The sequence below is a fragment of the Chelon labrosus genome, assembly GCF_963514085.1.
Source record: "Chelon labrosus genome assembly, chromosome: 3".
In the NCBI taxonomy this organism is placed as follows: domain Eukaryota; kingdom Metazoa; phylum Chordata; class Actinopteri; order Mugiliformes; family Mugilidae; genus Chelon; species Chelon labrosus.
In genome coordinates this window covers 9,111,607-9,125,514 of record NC_140339.1, presented here as the reverse complement: position 1 = coordinate 9,125,514, position 13,908 = coordinate 9,111,607, and positions in this window count along the sequence as shown.

The window sequence follows — 13,908 nt, the reverse complement described above, 5'->3', positions numbered from 1 at the left end:
ACGTTCTTCAGGGAGTTCACTTAATTGATCTAATTAGGTTTCTAAAGAAACACGATGATCATATTTGCAGATTTCCAGGCAAGCACTCTTTTGAGAGCTCAAACTTTCCAGGCAACATGAAAGGAAAAAAAAAAAAAAAAAACACAGGCTAGAACTTTCTCCTGTCAATTTAAGTCATTGCAGTCTCTCCTGAGTCTCTTCAGTAATGTTTCATGTTTCAGTAATGCTGACTCCATAGACACAGAATTGAGGTCTTTGTGGGGAATGTGGAAGTGACTCCTTCAGCTGATACTATAAAAAGTTTTCAGTGTGACTAAACTTGTTTTCATTAAGATTACTCTTTTTTTTTTTACTTTCCAGATCTCTTGGACAAATTATTTACAGCGCAGGAGTCTAAAATAACTGCAGCATAACATAACAGCATAATTCACATCTATCCACTATCAGTTCCTAAATTTACTCCAGTGTAAGGCTACCGAATAATTATCACTTGAACAGGTGTCACTGCGTTCATGGAGGTATGTTTGGGTGTAGTTTAGCTTTAGAAACAATCTTAAGAGTCACTGGGCTGTTCTTCCTAAAGTTATAACGTAACGAAGTAGCCGTCCAAACACAACTTCTGAATGTCAGCTAACTTCAAACAGTTGCTTTCTTTAATTGCTGCAGTCCAGTTTTTCCTGATTGTGCATGTCTTTCTGCGTCATCATCTATTTTCACCTTCACTCTCATTCACCAGGCTTTCCCCGGCTGATCCGGGGCATTTAAAACTGGTAACGACGCAGCCTTCAGCCCTCGCCACTCCTCTTCAACGGACAATGTTTATTTGGCTTCTAAAATAATATTTATTTCCCCGATCATCTCAACAGGAAGGAACAAGTCTCTGGTATTTAGTTGACTGTGAAGATGAGTCATTTTCTTTTCGAACCCCGCCTCCAAAAGATAAACCAGTAGAATCACGCCACCTAGAGGTAACCTTCCCTTATTGCATGCATGTGCACTTTCTTGTAAATGTTTCCCTCTATATCAAGGTATCAAGGTGTACTGTCACTCCATTAGGGAATATGAAGGGGAACAAAACTGAGTGCTGAGATCTAGTGAAGGCACAATTATAAACAGATGTAAGAAACAAGAGAATAATGTATTCCAGGCCTTTTCCTGCATCTGCTGGCTTGATGTCCTTGATTGTAGGGTTAGGGTTAGGGTTAGCTGCTGCCAGGTATCCTCTGTGCAAACTTAACCACTGCTGCAGAACCTTTATGTCTGTAGCTGAGCAGTTTCCACACCACTGCAGTACCGAGGCAGGTCTCCTCAGCAGTACGTCCTTTAATGGGCCTTCTTTATTAAGTTGTCTGAGTTGTTACGCCACGAGAGCTCGGTGTTGATGTGCAATCCCAGGTATTTTAAAGCGAATTCAACACCAGCTCCTCCGATGTTAAGGGGAGCGGGTCGACTCCTTCCATTCACAATTATTTATTTTGTTTTCATCACAGATGAGGTGGGATTGCACATTTAGTGGACAAAATTAAATCTATCCAACCAAAACTATCACACAAATCAGAAAGCTTCTTCTAGTTTTCTGAAGAAGATGCCCAGCTAGGAGCACCTCTGACTATAACCACCAGAAAACTACCGTGTGTTTGATGAATTACTGATATGTCTAAAAGCAAACGACTCTGTGGGACTTCTGCGATCCCGTCCACTGCACATCATACAGCAGAGAAGTCGATTAAACTGAGTAAAAATTCCTCTCTGAACAATAATTGCATATTGTCTCCTATATACTGTCTGTCATTTGCATTTATATGACAACAAAGCCCCTCAATCCCAGATAACATATGCATAGAAGATCGAGCATTTGGTCACAGACCATTGCTTTTCTTTGTGGCTGATATAATTTCTCATTCTCCTAAGCCCCATTCACACACCCCTTGACAATATGCAAATAATGTCCTTGGGCTACCGTTGTATTGCTGCACTTGAACAATTTGAGCGAGGAGGAACACTTTTGTTGTCGGAGTTGTTATCGGATTCCACGGGCCTTTAAAAATGGCTGCAGCTGATCATAATGTGGGGGGCGCAAACAAAGAGAATTATAAGCGATCCGCGTAATGATTGTCCCGTATCCTGAGCAATATGGAAATGAGATATTCACATTTGTGGCGCTCATCTCAATATATTCCTAATTTTTCCTATTCTGCAGTGACATTTGGTCATTGTGAGACAAACAGACACAATTACAAGTGCATCAGCTCAACGTGACAGCTGAATAAAGCACGACGGAACATCTCACACCGACCAAGATCTCATTATGTCATTTCAGTTATTATACAAAGTCATTTTCTTTCATTGCAACAACGCCAAAGCTGATTGGTTTGGGATGCTCAGATGAATTTCTTTCTAATCTTTTTAAGCTTGTTAGCTCTTAAAATGAAGCAATGCCTACACCTCATCCAAAGTCACGGCCCCCTGGTTTTTGCATTGACCATTTTGAGGAAGTAAATGTAGTTTTGTCAAAGCTCAGATTTATTTCAGGACTTATTGTGGATGCCAAATCCCAGGTTGGAGCTCACAGCTCTAACCCACTCTTCCAAATGTGTCCTTTTGTGCAACATATGGTGTCTCATCTTCCAGCTGAGGACTCTCCACTAAAATAATTACAAATTGTGTGTCTAAGATTTTGGTAAAACTGAAGATTGAAGTGTGTGGGTTTCCTCACATTTCCTGCTCCTCCATGACAAAACAAATAACTGACAAAGCAACGAACCAGCTCAGCTAATTTTTTACACCGGAGCCACACGATGGCAGCAAAAACCCACAGAGCCGAGAAATAAGGCTTAAAACCACAGAGAAAGAAGAATGTAATCACAGAGAAACACATGGAGACAAGGACTTAACCTAATTCATTCGTATACATTTTATTGACAATGATAAATATTATTAATGCTGATCTATTTTAGAAAGTGAGATCACACGTGTTCGTATTTCTCTTCCAAGGCGTGCGTCTAAGACTGTATTTCTACAAAGAGAAAGTAAAGAATATGGTAGGAAGTTTGGTGCCAGACGGTCTGCCTGCTGCCTGTCGGCCCATCTATCTGCCCATCTGTGTCACTATTCAACATCCATAAAGAGCATAAGATGCTTAATTGCTGCCAAAATGTCTTTCCCAATGTGAGGCAAAACAGCTGTTTTTTCTGAATCACACAACGATGTAAGTTTACACGTTTAATGAAGAGAAGAATTATCGGATGTTGGGGACGAACGGCGGAGGCAAAGGCGAGGATGCAAGTGGAAGTCGTGCAACTGGTCTGGTGCAAGACGTCGTGACGTTTGATGGCTGAGGGAGCTTTAAGGTAGGGGTTCAGTCTGAGGGGATGGTTTTGCACAAGGTGACCAGAGGAGGATGAGAAGACAGGGGGAATGGATGTGAAGAGGTAGGGGTTGTGGAGGAAGCGGGAAGTCGGGGGCCAGGAGAACAGATGAAACAACCCTGGGTGAGTTGAGATGTAGCCTTGCTTCAAAACTTAGTTAACCTCATTAAAACCAAACCAGATCTGTTTAAATCAAGCACCCAACGATACTGGGGGAAGCTGCAAAACCGATTTGAAACTTCTCTGCTTCACTTTAGTAGCATCCGTCTTGGTACAGGTAATGCTGCTATGTTCAAACTTTACTTACTCTCAACCAGTAACATATAGCCTGATTCTTACCCCTCTCCGATAGAAGTCGTAACTTTATTCTGAGACAAAACTTATACAAATAAACCTCGTGGCTGCTCAGATATAATCCATTTAAGTTTGGCATGTCAGTGGGAGTCTGAGAACGAGGCCTTAAGTGGTTTTCAGAGGTTAAAGAGGAATTACCGTTTTTCACAACCTGGACCTTATTTCTGGCATAAAATACGATCGTTTACTCACTCATATGCGTAACTTTGGTGTCATGTGGAGTCGTTTGGAAGATATTTAGATCCAGCGGAGAGTCGCGTATATCCATATAGTGGGAGTGACTGGGGCACCGAAACTAAATAACGCATTATCGGTTCATTTCACCAATATTTTGTTATGATACGCTAGTGCTATTCCCCGTTGAGTCCGGAGATGATGTGCCGTGATCATGCCATTTTACTGCCTTCCAGTGTTTCTCTGGCTCACACGTGAGCAGAGGTGACAGGGTTCAGAACAATTTTTGGGCAATGATCTTTGCCAGAAAGGAGCTTACATGATAAAACAAGGCTGTTCACCTTCACAACCAGAATTGATTCGGTTTAGAGAAACACCAGACACACCTACATAGCAACAGGTAATTTTCATGATTCTTAAATACAGTGTCAGATAATGGGGATGGAATTTATTACTCATTCAGCCGTGTCACCATAAAAGCCGCGAGTGAAATTTATTCAGAACATTTAGTCATGCTTTAAATGTTGAATGTAGACTGTATGTCATTGAATGAATCTAAACAGTTAATAACATTCTCATTAATGGAAATTACTGAAGAAATTAAAACCTTTTAATTGATTAATCTACAAATTTTCTTGCCACAAATGTTTGCAAAAAGTGTTTCCTGTATTTACTGCAGGTAAAAGACAATTTAACTGTTATATTCTTATTTAAAAGTTCAGACAGGAATCTCTCTTCCTCTTCCTGTAAAATATGAAGTTAAATAACTGAGGTTCAGGAACAGGACCACGCCTCAAACACCCAATTACCCGCACCTGCCTATATAGACGCACCTAACCTCTCCTCGCCCGTTTGACTCAGTTCTCAAACCCCTCCACCCCGACCCTCTCTGTTCTCTCTTCTCCTTCACAATCTCTTTGCAGGAACCAGGGGGTCAAGGAGCCGACGCCTCCAGAGATATGCCCCCACCCTGAATCTCTCTCCCTGGGATCCTACGTCCAGTCGTCCAAGGATCATCATCAGCCGCAACTCAATTCTCTTTTCCTTCCCCTCGACCCTCCCCTTCCAATCTCCCATCTTTCCCTTCTCTTCAACCTGGTCAAATAAACTTCTTTGAATATCAAGAGGTGTGGTCTTGTTAGTGAAAAGACATATAAGGAGTTTTAAGTTAATCAGCCAATGTTCTGCTGTCAGACTTTAAATGTGTTCTCCTCTGCTGCTGACATTTCAGTTCAGACATGATGTGACGCTACGTTAACTCCTCATTGCATCCACATTTCCAGCATTCTTCTCATCCCCTCTACTACCACCAGTGTCTATACCCAGCGAGGGTTTACTTTACTAAGCCACAGATGCTCAAATCTATCTTTTTATATATCTCTATTAAATAAAAACTGGACTGTTCACTTTCTAAGGAAGTCTGTTCTCATTGAACTATCCTTTTCTGAGGTTTGTTTTTACATTTTCTGTATTCAGCGCTTTATTTTATGTCTCTGTAATATTATCGCAGTTATTCAATACTTTGTGCTTGCTGCAATCGTTGTCACGGAAACAAAGGACTGTTACGGGTTATGTACACATTAAGTAGCTGAAGACTGTCAGATGTCTTAGATGTCACATCTCAGCAAATGGATTTCCTTACTGTAACAAAAACTTAGGCTATTAGATAACAGTTTCTAGGAGAAAGCTCTATCCATAAATTGGTTAAAGTCCTCGACAAAATTAATTAAAATTCTTCAGACTGAGTCAGCTGAGTCAGAATGCATGTGCAGCACACGTGTAAACTAAAACTGGTGTGCAGAATCTAAACAGGTACGGGGGGGGGGGGGGGGGTACACACAGATAGGATAGACTGGTGAACGGGTCACCAGTTTATCCTATCGCAGGGCTTACACAGAGTGAACCTAACTAGCATGTCTTTGGGCAGTGGGAGGAAGCTGGAGTACCCGGAGAGAACCCACGCAGACACAGAGAGAACATGTCAACTCAAACGCTGAACCTTCTTGCTGCGAGGCATCAGTGCTAACCACCACGCCACTGTGCTGCCATCTGAACAGGTACTACATTTCCTTATTCCTAAGGTGCCAAAAAACATTTCTGTGGTTTGTTTTTAATTTCTGCAAAATCCTACCCAGGTTTTGGGGATGTCTTGATTTTCAGGACTTTCCAGCATACTGAAAATGAAAATTAAAAACAAAACACAGAGCATTGAGACAGACAGACAGAGAGCGAGAGAGAGAGAGAGAAAGAGAGAGAAGAAGAAATCTGATTTTAATTCAGCAGCAAAGGCCAACTGCGGCACTGCAGGGCATGTGTTGACAACTCCTTCAGTTATCTTAAGAACATCAGTAGTCGTGGTAATGTTGCCTTCAGGGCTCTGGCTAGTACCTGCAACACTAGCACACTGACAGGCCAACATAGTTTTCTCACCTCCGCCTCAGTTTGATTGACAGCTTCATACAGGAACTGAGAGAATCCCCATTAATGCACTTAATCAGACCTGAATGCATGGGCAGAGACTTTGATTTAGCCTTATGGTTTGCTCGCTGCATCTCTCGGGCAACACCTAAACTCGAAAGACTATCTGGTTACTGCTGCAGGAAAATAAGGGCGTTTTATCTACTCTCGTCAATATGATGATCTCAGAGCAGTAATCTATAAAATTTTGCTTTCGCACGACGGCCTCTCAGCTCCACCTTTTATTTTTGCTTATTACACCTTGCTTGAGATAAAGGGAGGGACGCGAATAATGCCTGAACACCACCGACTAGTTCAAGAGGACAATAAGGCTTTGTGGCTTCAGTTATAGCCCGGCATCGTTCAATAAAAAGCTTTGATATGAGGAGTAATGTCTGTGTCAAAGAGAGAAAGAAAAGAAGAAAGAAAAAGAGATGAAAGAGTCATGTTTGATGTCTCCCAACAGTTTGGGGTTGTCTGACGAAAGGCCTGGACTTTTTGTGCTGAATTACAGTTTTGTCCCGTTCACAAATGATGCCGATACCACAGATTGCAGATGTCATGCACGCAGCGGGTTAGAACGTCGTACCTGATAATTATACTGACAAAGAAGAAACGTTATAGGGCTGGTCCATTACTTTTCCAATGTATAATTAATGATTTAAATGCCCTCTTATGAACAGGTAGGCTCCATGGAGACAACTGAAAGAAATACTTAAAACGACTGAGGTGGTCAGTCGTTTGAGTTGTTTTGTTTCATTTCATTAAAAATATAAAAATTTTAAACTCTCTGGACAGCTGTTTGAGGCAATGACGTCCTAGTGCAGATAACGCGGAAGTAAAAGACAAGCAAATAAAAGCTTTTGAGCTGTGCAGAACTAACTAACTTTGTCCCAATATTCCCTGCATAAGTACAAGTTCATACAGTCTGTTGGGTCTGTGCCACAACTTTGGTTCAGATTGAAATGTCTTGATAATTGAATGAACGCCAACAAAATGTTGGACACACATCCGTGGTCCACAGTTGACACATCCTAACGACTGCTGATTTGGAATTGGCAGCAGCAGCACATTTACATTTGTGGTTTTGGAAGGAACGTCTCAACAACTTCTGAAACAGGCTGTCGTAAAATCTGACACAGACATTCATGTCATGATCAACGTTTATTGTTACTTGATATAATACTCTGTCCAGTACTTTGGCATGATTAAACCAGACTGTGAGGGTGGAAAAGATAAACATTAGCTTAACATTAGCAGGTTAGCATGCTGAAATTGGCGTTTACTTCAAACTAAGGACATAAAAAATAACAAATACTAAGGTAAAGTGTCACAGAGACTCTGCACTTGTTGAAAAGTGAATTGTCTTGTTACATTAAATCTGTTAACCCGTTTATATTAAATAAAACTTAAATGGGTGGTCACATTTTATGGTTAATTCTAAAAACCCTTTTTTCCCACACAGGTTTTCTGTCTCTGATCAACTGTTGTCCTTGGTGTCTTTAAGATGATTCACGTCAGCTTAAAATTATGCATATTCAGTTTCTACACCGGGGACATCTGACAGGACCCAGCCCAGTACTGAAGAGGCTGCCAAAATGCAGAAAAACAGTGCCAAGCTGGCTGAAACATATTGTATCTGCATGATTTATGTCTCATCCTTTGTCTTCTCTCCTCATGTTCAGGCCTCCTCGAGTGTTGAGTTGAGTCGAGATGTCTGGTTGTCAGTGCGTTAAATAGCGGATGGTCAACAGCAGTTGGAAGGGTCAGTTTAGTAGAACATCAAATTCAAGTCAAGCTAAAGCCTTTCCGTAAGATCTCGACTGAGTTGAATGGAGAGCAGGAGGGAAAAAGCAGTGTTCATTTGAGGCTGGAGAATAGAGAGAGGGCGGAGACTCCTGAAGTCTCCCCCAGCGAGAGGAAACCTGAGCAGGGTCGGTACTGTGCTGGAATCTACCGCACTGGCATCCACCAGAGCCAAAACCTCACTCTGGAAGTTTGGAAAGCAGAGTGGAGTGACAGCATTTCCTGCATCCATTTAGAGTCCCACAATATGGAAAACATTTAGATCTCTTAAAGAAGAAAAGTCAAGTGGTACATCGGTTGCGTTATGAATGTTTTAGGTGGTATTTTGTGTAAAGGAAACCTTTTATCTGTGAACAAAAACAAATTGAAAACAGGAGGCGGTTTGGTTTGAATCTTGATTGTGTGGTCTCGGGGTAGAATTGTTCTTTGTTACGCAACTGTAAAATGAATTGCATTGAAACTTCTATGAAAATAGTCAAATATCCTCTGTGTCTCTGGAAATGCACTGCAGCTATTGTCTGGGTGGTGTGGCTCCACGCCAGGATAACCAGGCTTGATATTTACACTAACCACCACTCGACCACTATTTAACCACCATATGTTGTATACATTTTCCTTGTTTGTCAAAGCTGAAACTTCATCCAATTCAGAAATAACATGTCAGCCCTGAGCTTTCTTCTGAATCGTTTCTACTTGAAGTGGACAGTGCTTTTCCTTATTTTCTGTCGTATAATGTTACGATGTCGGATGCTCAGACGATGCCAAGTTTCAAATAATGAGGTAAACGTATATAAAAGTAATTCCTACGAGACCAAAGGACGGACTGCAGACTGCTATGACCACTAGGTTTCCAATATTTTTTCTGCTTCCGTGCAAAGTTGACATTAGCACTTTGCACTTATACGGTCATCTCCTCCAGACATGCTGTGCCTGGAGACCACAGACTCAAACTATAGTCTTCTTGTATGTACATATTTTCACAAAACACTTGACTGAAGAGACATATAGTCCAGCATACAAATCACCAAATCAGGTAATGAACATATTTTCCATGACTTCAAACACATGTTTCTATCTTTGTTGCTGCAGATGTTTGTTTTGTCCACTCTAATTTTTCCAGACGGGACTGGCCTTGAACACATATGGATGGATTTGAGAAAATGGCATTTCCAATCAAGGATGAGAAACCATGTTACTAGGGTTTTACTTTCAGAAACTGCACTGCAGAAAAAAAGATGAGGTGGCCCTCTCAAGCCAAACGCTTCCACAAAGTCTGCCAGTATGAAGAAAGTGGGCTTTTAAAGGCTCATTTATGGTACTGTGGGACGAGATGCCGTAACCTACGTACATAGCCAACGCCGGTGCGAGCCATTTATTTCACCGAAATTTCGCCGAAGACGAGTCATACAAATGTTCGAACTGCCTCGGTTAACCTTTCCTCAATGTGTTCCATCTTTATTGATCCAAAACAATCAGTTCAGCACCCAGAAATACTAAAGTGGAAACACGTTACTACTGAGTGGACCAATCACAGCTCTTGCGCTCTGCGTTGTCGCGGCACGTAGTTACATTTCTGAGGAGGTGCACGTCAGCTATGGACTGCATAGAGTCTGGGCTGTCTGCTAAATTGATGCAGAAGCCTAAACCGCCTAAACCGACAGATTAAATTAGGTTATTAGGTTAACTGAACGTTAGTTTAACTGGCAGCAAAAGATGCATAAGAATTTTATTTTGGAACTGTGGATCATGCAAAGGTACTACAGTATTGGAGTGCCAGAATAAAAATATAGAGCAGGAAATGAGCATATTAGGTCGCACATTTCTGGGGCCGTCTGTTAACATCTGTGGTCCTAGTTTTTGTGGTGTGCGCCGCTCCGTTGGCACTACATTCGGACCCCTGCCACCAGCTTTTCAGCCAATTCAGCATGGTGGAAAAGGGCACACAGCAGGCTCTTGTCGTTTTACATCTTAATCGCATTCAAATACACAAATATTTTCACAACGACACTAACATCTAGAATGAATAAACTGTAAGCCAACTGAGCAGCATGATTCAGGAGAGACCACAAGTTTGTAGCTCTTATAGCTTCCTAGCCTCGCAGCTAATAGTAGTTCTTCTGGTTTCCAGGAAGAGTTATTTCCTTTCATGCAGGTGGAGAACGTCGGTACCAGCTGGACATTGGCTGCAGTTTTTGTGGTGCGTTCAAATGCAGTGTTTTGGTGCAGACACAGGACTTTACAGTCAGCCTTTGTTACCTGTAGTTCTTAGATGTTGGTTTGGTGGGCCTTAATTCGGTTAACATTACCATAATGAGGTTCTGCATAGATCAATAAATCTGAAAATCTCCTCTACCTGATGTAACATCATTTAAATTAAATTAAACAAGACTTATTTAGCTTCAAGCTCGACTTCGTCTTTCTGTTTTCTTTTACAAATGCTTTCTGGGGGGGACTGACAGGACGATGCACACCTCTTGTCATCGATGATAAAGCCGTTAAGCACGCAGAGCGAATGGTTGAATGGTTGTTTTTGAAACCTGTAATTAAATCCCAATTTCTTATTTGTCTGAGAAGAGCAAAAGAAAATTTGTTTTGTCAGGTGGTGTGTGAACGACGGTGCAGCAGTTAGGTTGTTTTTGCTGGCATGCTGTGTGTCAGCCATTAGTGTCAATGATAATATTTGAAAAGCCTCGTTTTCAGTGGTCACAAATTCTTTCTTTCAACGAGCAGCCATGTTTGGGTTAATGACTGTGTTTTTAGATGTATCCTCATCATCATCGATGTTTTTATTTTCAGTATATCTTCCTTGTTTAGCAGTTATTTCTAGCTGTATCGTCTTTGTCATTTCTTTATGCTTAAATGTTCAGTCATTTTATTAGATACTCATAGATAGTTTCCACCCTATGTGGTTCCATAATACCGTGTTATCAGTTCAGATTCTTCTGAAATATTTTTACAATAACATTTTTTTTTTAATGAAGCAATATTTAGATTGAATGGTTTAAAGTAGTCACAGTCAACATTGCAGTATTTCATTTTCTCACTCTTCAATTTCCACTCATATCCACTCATAGCAATAAAAACATTTTCCTGGTAAGTATCCTGGGTCAAGACTTGAAAAACAGTCACAAAAAGGCCAGGTGCTTAATGTTTGTGTTTGCCTGTGGACGGTCTCCAAAAAAAAACTGTTAGTTAATGTGAAAATGGTTACAGGGAACACACATTTGTCACCCTTTTCAACGGTCGTTTGTCCGACTCCTCGTTTGACAAATCTCTATAATGGAAGAGAAGAATGCAAAGTTAGCATGACCCTAATAGTCATATCAATCGGCATTCATGAAGTACATTTGCTGCCAAATGTAACTCAAGTAATGTTCGTTAAATTTTTGGTAACATCAGCCGTAAAGTGTTGGTGTCCAACCAAGGCAACAGTCAGTAAGTTAACGACCAGGTGACTTACTGTAGGAAGTTTAAAGACGTAACAAAAAGATGAACATTTTCCTCAGATATGTTATAAAATAATGTAAAGAACTCTATACAACTATACTATACTGCCCTCCGCTTCCGGCATCAATGAAAACGTCAGCAAACCACTAACTGTGTATAGTAGGTCACAACTCGTGAACCTTACTAAAAGACATGGCCATTCGTGCCAACCCCTCCCGAGAACACGGTAAACACAAAAATGGGGCTGAATAAAATCTCCAAACACTGCTGACTCATTTGCAACATGTGCCTTGTCTCTGTGAGGAGGTTGAGATCTGCACCCTGTTTACAAGGCAAAATAATCCTCTTCAAAACATTTATTGCAGCTCATTCGCTCTTGTAAAAATGAGGACAAATGATCTGGCATTGCATCTTTCTCAGCGCGTCCAGTTTACACTTCCTACCCCTTAAATCACAGGTGCCAAACATATGGCCCGGCGGGCCAAAAGCGGCCCACGAGAGGGTCCAATCTGGCATGAATGTGCGGAAATTACATAGAAGACTGCAATCTTCTAATGAAAATAACCGCTATTCCTAACAGACAGATATGTGACAAATTGCACTTATTTTTCTTTCTAAAGGATAGTTTATTAAATGTCAACATCCTCCTAAGTTACTTCTTTGCACTACAACAAATGGAAAAAATCTGGAGTTGTTGTTACTTATGGGTTATTATGCAATTTGAGATAAAACTGGGTTGTATGTGGCCCCCGATCTAAAATGAGTTTGACACCCCTGCCTTAAATACCGTTAGTCACCTGGTCTCCAAACCTGATCACATGACCAGGAACCACACCCAGGAACCGGTCAGAGAACACAGTTTTAGATTTTATGGGTAGACCTATAAATATCCTTTTCTCTGCAGACTTCACAGATACGGAGACAAAATCTGTCTTTTGCGAAGTAACAATGCTCACGGCCATTAGTGCAGCATTACAGCTCTGCCTTTGAAGGAGCAATGAATGCATAATGTCAGTATCACATGATCTCTGTCTCTGCCTAAACCAGCAGTATAGCAGGATGGGACTGGACCAACACAACAACAAACTGTGGATCAGGTGGAAAATATCTCAAAGAATTACACCACAACCCTTTTAAGATGTTGTAAGCAATGTCTGTAAATGTTTCATGACAAGTTAAAAAGCTGAAACACAGGCATTTTGAGACCTGTCAGTGAGTTTTGAGTGAGTGCTTTCATAAAAAAAAAAAAAATAAATGTCATAAACTGTATGTGAGTCACGTTCCATGACCTTTTCCAGTTTGCAGCCTCTCATATTAGATCTGTTTTGAGGAAACCATCAGGTGAATTGCAGGAGAAAAAAAAAAACTCTTTGGGTGATCTAAGGGGTTAAACGGGAGTTGAAGAGCCTCTTGGCTGCTGTTCAAGAGGCGAGCAGCTTCAGGCAGTACTGGTCGCGGCTCACAGCAGCTGAAAGAGAAGGCTGTCTCCAACGCGCCCCCCTCTCCTTCCCCCTCCTGTGTCTCTGTCTCCATATAATTACACTATGGCTGACAGACATGGTGCTTAAAGTAACAAAACAAAGACAGACTGGAAAATAAACAGCACCTCAGTCATTCATTGAAAGGGCGAGCCTGACATTTGTGCATTTCTGAGTTTTTTACTAATAGTTTAGCGGAGACAACTGAAAGCGAAGACATGTCCTTGGAAACCATGAGGGTGACAGCTATGTCATGTTATTACTCATCTCCATCTATTAATGAGGTAACACGGAGTTTCACCACAACTTTTTATTTTGGCTTTATTTCCAGTGACACGAGTGAGTCATGGTCCTTTCAGCTCGTAATGAGCGCAAATGGATTTCATGCATTAAATTTGTAGAAATTAAAATGACAGAGCTTGGGAAGGATGTGGCACTAAAGACAGTCATTTTACTATGTCAGACCATTTATATACAGCAATTCATTCATCTTCTGTAACTGCTTGTCCTGTGAAGGGTCACGGGGGGGCTGGAGCCTATCCGAGCTGTCGGGTGGGGTACAGCCTTGACAGGTCACCAGTCTATCACAGGGCTAACACAGAGAGACAGACAACCATTCACACTCACATGCACACCTACAGCCAGTTTAGAATCACCAGTTAACCTAACCAGCATGTCTTTGGACGGTGGGAGGAAGCCGGAGTACCCAGAGAGAACCCACGCAGACACAGGGAGAACATGCAAACTCCATACAGAACCCGGATTCGAACCTCCTAACCCTAACTCTGACCCGGATTCGAACCCAGAACCTTCTTGCTGTGAGG